Genomic DNA, 7,968 nt, shown 5'->3' on the forward strand with positions numbered 1-7,968 from the left:
CAAGAGACAAGGTGAGAGAGACAAGGAGAGAAACCAACGTAACAGTTGTAAAACTAACTTCTCCAGCCTCGAAGTCTTGAAGTCCTGAAGGAAGGAAGAATATCACCATCTACCATTAACTATCAAAAGGATTGGTGACCATAAATCCCTGCTGCCCTGGAGTCTAACCTAGCTAGAATTAGGTATTGGGAGGTGGGAGGTATAATTTTACTGCAACCCCCTTTGAATGTGTAGTGTATGGTACTTTATTAGAGGGATTATAAGTTTGACCTTGTACCTTTCCTTGTCTTGTTCTTTATTAGAGTGATTGTAAGTTTGGCCGTGTATTTTCTTACTAGAGTAATAAGCCTGTATTACTTTGACTGTAATAAAACCAAAGTTCTTTGCATCAAACCAGCGTCCTCTGCACTTTTGTCACACCCCCCAAATAAATCCAGAGTACAGAACCCAAGGGAGGGGGAGCGATTCGAAACCGCTCAAGTTGGTCAGAAAGGAACCTGACCCCCTCATAGAGACCCCAAACACCACCCCCCTTACAAAATGGTGACCGCAGCAGGACTCTGGTACACGGGTTATGAAGTAGAGAGTACTGGTTTGGGGCAAGGAACCAAAATGGAAGAGAGGATTTCCTCCTATGTGTATAAGAAAGTGAATGTAACTAAGGAATGGGTGCTTAATCTATTGCGCGCTGAGTGTCCAGCTGACACTGCAGCCCAGTGGACAGCAAGTAAAGATCACAAAGAAGCAGTAGAGAAAACAATTTGGTTGGTCTGTCTACAGCGACAGGTACAACTGCTGGACAGAATGAATGAAACATTACAGGCAGAGTTATGGGAATGTGCAGAGGACTACCAGGAAAGGGTTATGTCAGAAGAAAGATTATCGGGAGAACTCCATAAGCTAAAACAGGAAAGGACCCAAATAATGGAAAGTTTTAAAAACAGTCAGGACTATTTTCAATGTCAGGTTATCGAGGCCAAAAGTATGAAAAGTCATTGAGGGAGGAAAGCACTCACCTCACCCTACAAGTAAAAGAGCTCCAGGAAAGATTAAAAGATGTGCAAGCAGTGTATAAAGTAGCAACAACTATAGGTTTGAATCGGGAGACCACGACCCCTGCCAGCAACAAATTAAAAGTTTAAATCTTGCTCTATCCAAGGCAAAAGGCATGGTATGCCTAATAAGCTAGGGTACGCCCCTGGTAAACCTGGAAAAGAAGGAAGAAACTACCCGGCCACTACCTGTGGCACCAGTGACTACACCAATGCAACAGTAGGAGGGGCAAATCAGTTGCGGGGGGGACAGGGATAGTGAACCACCACCACCTGTAGCACTGAGTTTCAGCTCGGCTTGGCCGCAGGGAAGAGAGGGAGGGGAGCCAGAACAGGTTGAGCCAGAACCAGGGCCAATGTGCCCTGTCCGGCAACAGAAGTTTGGCCCGCCCACCCTTAACGGGATCCAGGGCCCCTGGAAAGTCAGTTTGCGGTCCCCCCACACTCCCCACCAGCTTAGGGCTATGATGAGCCACCTGGGAAAGCTAACTCCAAAGGGAGACCCCTCAGTTCACTTTGTGGAAGTGGAACAGGCAGGGGATATTAATGGGTGCGATGATGCAGAAATGGCAAAGGTGCTTCTCCTATCCCTAGACAGCAAACCAGTGCCTCTCTACTGAGAGCAAAAGAGGACAGAAAACACTTGCTGCCGTCCAGAAAAACATTTTAGAAGCTATGGGCTGCAATGACGGGGGTCCCTTCTCTCGAGTAGAGAAATTGGTGCAGCTCACAGGAGAAACCCTCAGGCTTTTGCAGACCGACTGTGGCCGGTGTACTAAAGCGCCTGTAGTGGGGACATTGACAGAGATCACTTAAACCCGGACGAATTAGCACACTGGCTCTGAAGCCTAGTAGCTAACAGTTTACCCAGAAAAAGAACCAAGGCTGAGGCCTGGTTCGACTCCAAAGATCCCCAAGCCACAGAACAGGGAGTGCTTAGGCAACTGACCCTAGTTTACAGAAACGGCAGAGGGACAGAAAAGCACCCACAAAAGGGAAGGGTTCACAAAATCCGACCTAGCCAAGACAAGAGGGAATGGTGCCACGAGGGGGGCAACTCCTCTGATATAAAACGTACCTGCTTCGGGTGCGGAAAGAGTGGGCACTGGAGAAGGGATTGTAAAAATCCTTGGAAGAATAGCGCAGGAAAGAATTCTCCAGCCCCTGCCCAAAAGACCGAGACAGATAAGCCAGTCCCTCCCCACTCGTTTGAGACTTTTTTAACTGCGCGCCGAGCCATGTTAGATGGCCCTGGGAAGGTAGCCACCGCCACCGGTATCGAGATCCCATCTGCCCCCTTCCAACAAAAACTGTGACTAGGACAGGCACAGCCTCTCCACCTGTGTGCCCTCGAGTATGATGCGTGGGGAAGACCAACCGTACAGATGGAAGTGGAAAAGGTGAAAGGGACTTACCTGCTGGATACCAGTGCCTCAAGCACCCTTGTCTATGCAGCTAACCCCGCCGCCTCACCTCTGTCTAACGTGTCCCTTACAGCTTGGTGGGTTTCACAGGCACTGAACAAACTGGTTCATTCTCCGTTCCGCTCTCTATTCATTTAAGTACACTCCACACTAAGTGGACTTGTGTCCTGATGAAGTGGGAGCAAGAAGGGAGAGGGATCCTGGGGGCTGACTTCATCCTAGGCCATGGGATCCTAGTGGATTTAAGAAACCACTGTCTTTGGAGGTCAGTCTGTATGGGACAGTAGAGTGAAGTGATGGTTATCCCGAGAAAACAGGGAAAAGGGATGGTGTGTACCATGAAACCAAAGGAGGGTTACGACCTTGAATCACTGGTCAGTAACACCCCGATAGAATACTAAGAGTATGTGAGGAAAAATCTTGCAGCTTTTGCCACTCACAAACACGACTGTGGGAGAATAAACGGGGTCGAGGTTAGTATAGATGGGGACCCCATGACCCGACCACAGAAACAGTACAACTTCCCCAGGGAGGCGGAGGCAGACATGGAAACAGCCTTGGGTTCACTGGTTAAACAGGGGGTATTGAGACCAATAGCTACCCATGTGAACTCTCCATTGTGGCCGGTTAAGAAACCAGACAACTCCTGGAGAGCCATGGTGGACTATCGAGTACTCAACTGTAACATCCCCGCCTGTGCACCCACTGTTGCTGCTGTCGCCGACCTCATTGGAAGTATCCCAGCCTCTGCGACCACCTTCACGGTGCTGGATATTTCCAACGGGTTCTGGTCCTTACTGTTAAGAAGGGAAGATCAGTACAAGTTTGCTTTTATCTTTAAAGGACAGCAATATACTTGGAACTGTCTCCCTCAGGGCTTCCACAACAGCCCCAGTATTTTCCATCAGTGTATGGCCAACTGTTTAAAGAGTTTCAGCAGACCCCAGCAAGTAGTACAGTATGTGGATGACCTGCTCCTGTTCACCGATGAGGGGGAGGAGCATGGCCCATTGCTGGCTGAGCTGCTGGAACTGCTGAAAGAAGAAGGATTTAAAGTAAACCCCAAGAAGGCACAAATCGGGCTGAAGGAAGTAAAATTCCCAGGACTGGTTGTACGCGCTGGGGAGAGAGCCATTGACAAAGCTAGAAGGGAAGCAGTGCAGAAGTTACCCACCCCCAACACAGTAACCGGAGTAAGATCTTTACTAGGACTAACCCTGTATTGCAGAGATTTCATTGAGGATTATGCAGCCACAGCAGCCCCTCTGCTCCGACTCCTACACAAGGGAGTGGAGTGGGAATGGGACAAAGGTTGCGAGGCAGCATTGATCCAACTCAAGAAAGACCTGCAGACCGCGCCAGCTCTAGGGGCCATAGATGGGGGTAAAGAGTTTTTCCTGGAGGTAGCAGCCAGTGGGGACAGCCTGAGCGCAGCACTGCTCCAAGAGCGGCACGGCCGGCTGAGACCAGTGGTCTACTCCTCCAGGATACTCACGGACGTGGAGAAGGGACACTCTAACTATGAACAGCACCACTTAACCACTCACTGGGCTGTGAAAAGATCACTGATCTTCACAGGGGGGTCCCCTATCACACTCCTGACCCACCATACACCCACCCAAATGCTCCTGGACAGGAGAATTAAGGACGGGACAGTGAACAGTGCCCACATTGCTCGCTGGACCCTGCTTCTCTCCCAAATGGACCTAAGGGTAAAGGGTCTCTGCAAGCCAAGACTCACAGCCAACATGATTTATCCAGGTACAGCCCACCGGTGTTCCGTAGAAGGGGGTATGGGAAATTGACATAGGGTTTCGGGCTGGGTTACACCCCACAGGCCGAGTGGACGGTTCAAGCATGGTATCTGCGGGTGAATGACTCACAGGCTGCGGAGTTTATGACCCCAAGACAGGCATTGCCCTGGCGATTAAACTCCCCAGTACTATGAGCGCTCAGCATGCTGAACTCTCTGCGGTGGTGTACGTAGTTACACACCCCGAAGAATTCCCTACCCCATACACGATTTGCTCAGACAGTATGTTCACATGCAATTTGTGTACAGAGTACCTGGCTATTTGGTCCCGCTGCGGATACACATCCGCAGACGGGAGACCCCTGGCAATTAAGCCCCTACTGGAAAAGATCATGAAAGCCATAGGGGAGGAAGGGAATATTTACATACATAAGGTGAAGGCACATTCCACCACAGAACCCCGTAGCGAGGGAAAACAGCAGGCTGACATGTTAGCCAAGCAAGGTGCCCGCATGGGCAAGCTCTGGGATCCGTACAACCCAGGACCCATCGCAGCAGTCAGGAACAGGATGGGGACGGCAGGGAAGGCAGAGATAGCTTTGCCCCCGGACCTAAAAATGGTCCAGACCCAAGACCCCGTCCTCAAAACTGTCCTGAACATGCTAGCTAAAAGGGAAAGGGTAGATGGCCCATTTGGCACCGCAGCAATTGCCATTAAAGAAGGCATGCTGTTCAGGGGGGAGCAATGGGTCATACCGCAACAGCACCGGAGAGAATTCCTCCAGTTAGCCCACGAGGGTCCAGGAGCAGGACACCCCGGACCTGAGACCACTTGACAACGAGTGGTACAGGCAGGGTGGTGGCCAGGACTCAGGGAAGACGTCCGCGAGTTCTGTGCTAGCTGTCTGGTGTGCGCGGCCAACAACCCCGACCCCCAGAAAAGAAAGTGTCTATGGAACATATTAGCAGGGTAGAGGGACCCTGGCAGTCGATCCAAATCAATTACATCGGGCCCCTACCCACTGCCCAGGGAGGTTACAAGTACTGCCTAGTATTGGTGGGTGTATTCACCAAATGGGTGGAAGCCTTCCCATGCCGAACAGCCACTGCCCTGGGAACAGCTAGGATCCTGGTCAGAGAAGTGTTCTCTCGATGGGGACTACCACAATACGTGGAGTCCGACCAAGGGAGTCACTTCACTGGGCAGGTGATGCAGGAGACCCTTAAGGTACTCGGCATCAAAGGGAAATGGCATGTCGCCCACAACCTGCAGTCATCCGGGCCTGTGGAACGTTTAAACCGTACCATCAATGAAAGGTTGTGCAAAGAGACAGGGGGCTCACCCAAGGGGTGGGTAGAGGTCCTACTACTAGTCCTCATGGGGATCCGGGCCAGCCAGTAAAAGAGCACAGGGTACTCCCCGTACGAGCTCATGACCGGCAGAGCCATGCGAACCCCCACCCATGTGTTAGCCCCGGTACTCACGGAAGGTCAGCTTAGGGAAGCAAACCAGGATAGCTTTGTCAGGAATCTGTTTGAACATCTTAAACAGATTCACTGGCAGGCTGCTAACAACATGGGAAAACAGTATCAGAGCAACCGACTGCTGCTGGAACCCCGCAAGCACCATGAGTGGGAGATAGGGGACCAGGTTATGGTGAGGAAATACGCTAGAGTAGGGGTCTTTGAGGCACTGTACATGGGACTGTACCACATTGTCGACAAGGCAAGCCCCATGGTCTATGCCATAAAATTGCCCCGCCGTCCAAAGTGGTTCCACATAAATCAGTGCAAACATTTCAACCCAGGGGCAGCAGCTAAACGAAAGGGACGGCCAAAAACTGTAAACCGCACTAAAGACAGCCAGCAGCCCCCGACTGGAAATCCCACAGGGGACGTGGCAGACCCACAGACTGCACCTAGAGGGGCGGTGGACTGTGTTACCGGAGGAGCTGGCCCCCCAATCATTTGGGACTCGGATGCACCCCCAGCAGCCGGAGCCTTAAGAAGGACTCCCCGCACACCACGGCCAAAGACACCGTGGTCACCAGCGCTCCAATTTGAATGGTTTAGCCCCGGGAAAGGGACCAGCCGCAAAAGGGCACCTAAGGTCAGAGACCAGCCCACGAGCAGGGACACCCAGCCGGTAGCCTCGGGCAACAAGGGACCCCCAGAAGAGATAGCGGTGGACCAGCCACCAAGTGAGAGTCCCCACCCCGTAGCTCTCAACCAGGCAGAACTCCCAGGGGAAGAAAGGAACCAGACAACCACCCCCAAAGGAGCGGTGTGCTGCAGCACCGGAGGGGACGTTCCCCCGATAGTGTGGGACTCGAACCCACGTCCGGTCAGGACACTCTGGGTGAGACGGTGCAGACCGACCTATCACCTACCTCGCTGGATGCCCAGCGGGAGAAGAAGAAAAAGAGAAGGCAGCAATTAACCTGGCCACCCGGAGACGGGTGGCAGATGTACATATATAGTGATGTGAATTTAAGGATGGTTAGCAATATGAATTTAAGTATGTTTAGTGAATAAGTTTAGAATACTGTAAGAAAGATCTGTGTAATGATAAGTATATATGTATTAGTTAACTGGGGTAAGGAAAAGAATTTACCTGTGCAGCTGTTAAAAGAAGCACAGGCCGGGTAATACCCAGGAGTAAGAAGAATCTACCAGTAAAACTCAGCAAGGACACATGGGACCAAGAATTGGACTCGGAAAGACTCGGTAATGGTACGTACCGCACCATCACGGGGACACGGGGAGGAGTAAAAGTGTGTTGGGACAAATGGTGGGAATCCGAACAAGGAATTTACGTTTGCATGTGGGGATCAGAGAGTATTTGTCCTGCAGGATTATTGATCGCCTTCGCCAGGCAATGGCAAGGTGAAGGGGAAGGGATGGGGTGGGATTCTAGCCTACACGGGTGCACGGTCCCACACTACCCACTCCTAATTAACGCCACCGAACTAAGAGCACACATTAAGAAACCCCTGCCCACAACCCCGCCAATACGCACAGTAATAGAAAGGTGTCCTACCACCACCAAGGGACCTGGGAACGGATTAGTACTGGTATCGACCAAAAATGTGTTATATCAGGGGGTACATTATGCAGTAGATTCAATAATATTAAACCTTACCAAGGTACACCTACCTGCATGGTGTCCGAAGGAAACAGAGCTGCTATACCAGGCCCTACTTAGAGACATGTTCAATAAATTTTATGAGTTAGACTTTGGAAATGTAGACAAAGCAGACCTATACACTCTAAACGTGTATAGACACCATGGGCTCAGGGAGACCTAGAAGGGGAATCATAAACGATGTTTTCACTATCTACAATACAGCATCCTTTGTAATAAATAGCCTGGATGACAGAGAACTGCAAACACAGATAAACAGTTTAAAGACGTAATTGAGAAAAATCCTGAAACAGGAGAACACCGTAGTAGGATCAGAACTACACGAGGACCAGGCTATGACTGTCCATTTAAAAGAAATAGTGGCTGAGCTGGAAAAACATGTACAGATGGTGAATGCATTTATACGGAAGGATAGAAACGCTTCTGACCAGGCTGCACAGAAGGAGGTGTGTGTATTGTATGGGGCATGGTTGTTGGGTGAGGGCCACAATAACCTGGAGGATTTAAAACAAGGTGTAGTCCCCTCTTGGATCAGGAACAAGCACCTCGCAGCCCTCCACCCGTACAGCAATTCACTAAGCCCGTGCCAGCTCC

Source organism: Pristiophorus japonicus, chromosome 7, assembly GCF_044704955.1.
Source record: "Pristiophorus japonicus isolate sPriJap1 chromosome 7, sPriJap1.hap1, whole genome shotgun sequence".
In the NCBI taxonomy this organism is placed as follows: Eukaryota; Metazoa; Chordata; class Chondrichthyes; family Pristiophoridae; genus Pristiophorus; species Pristiophorus japonicus.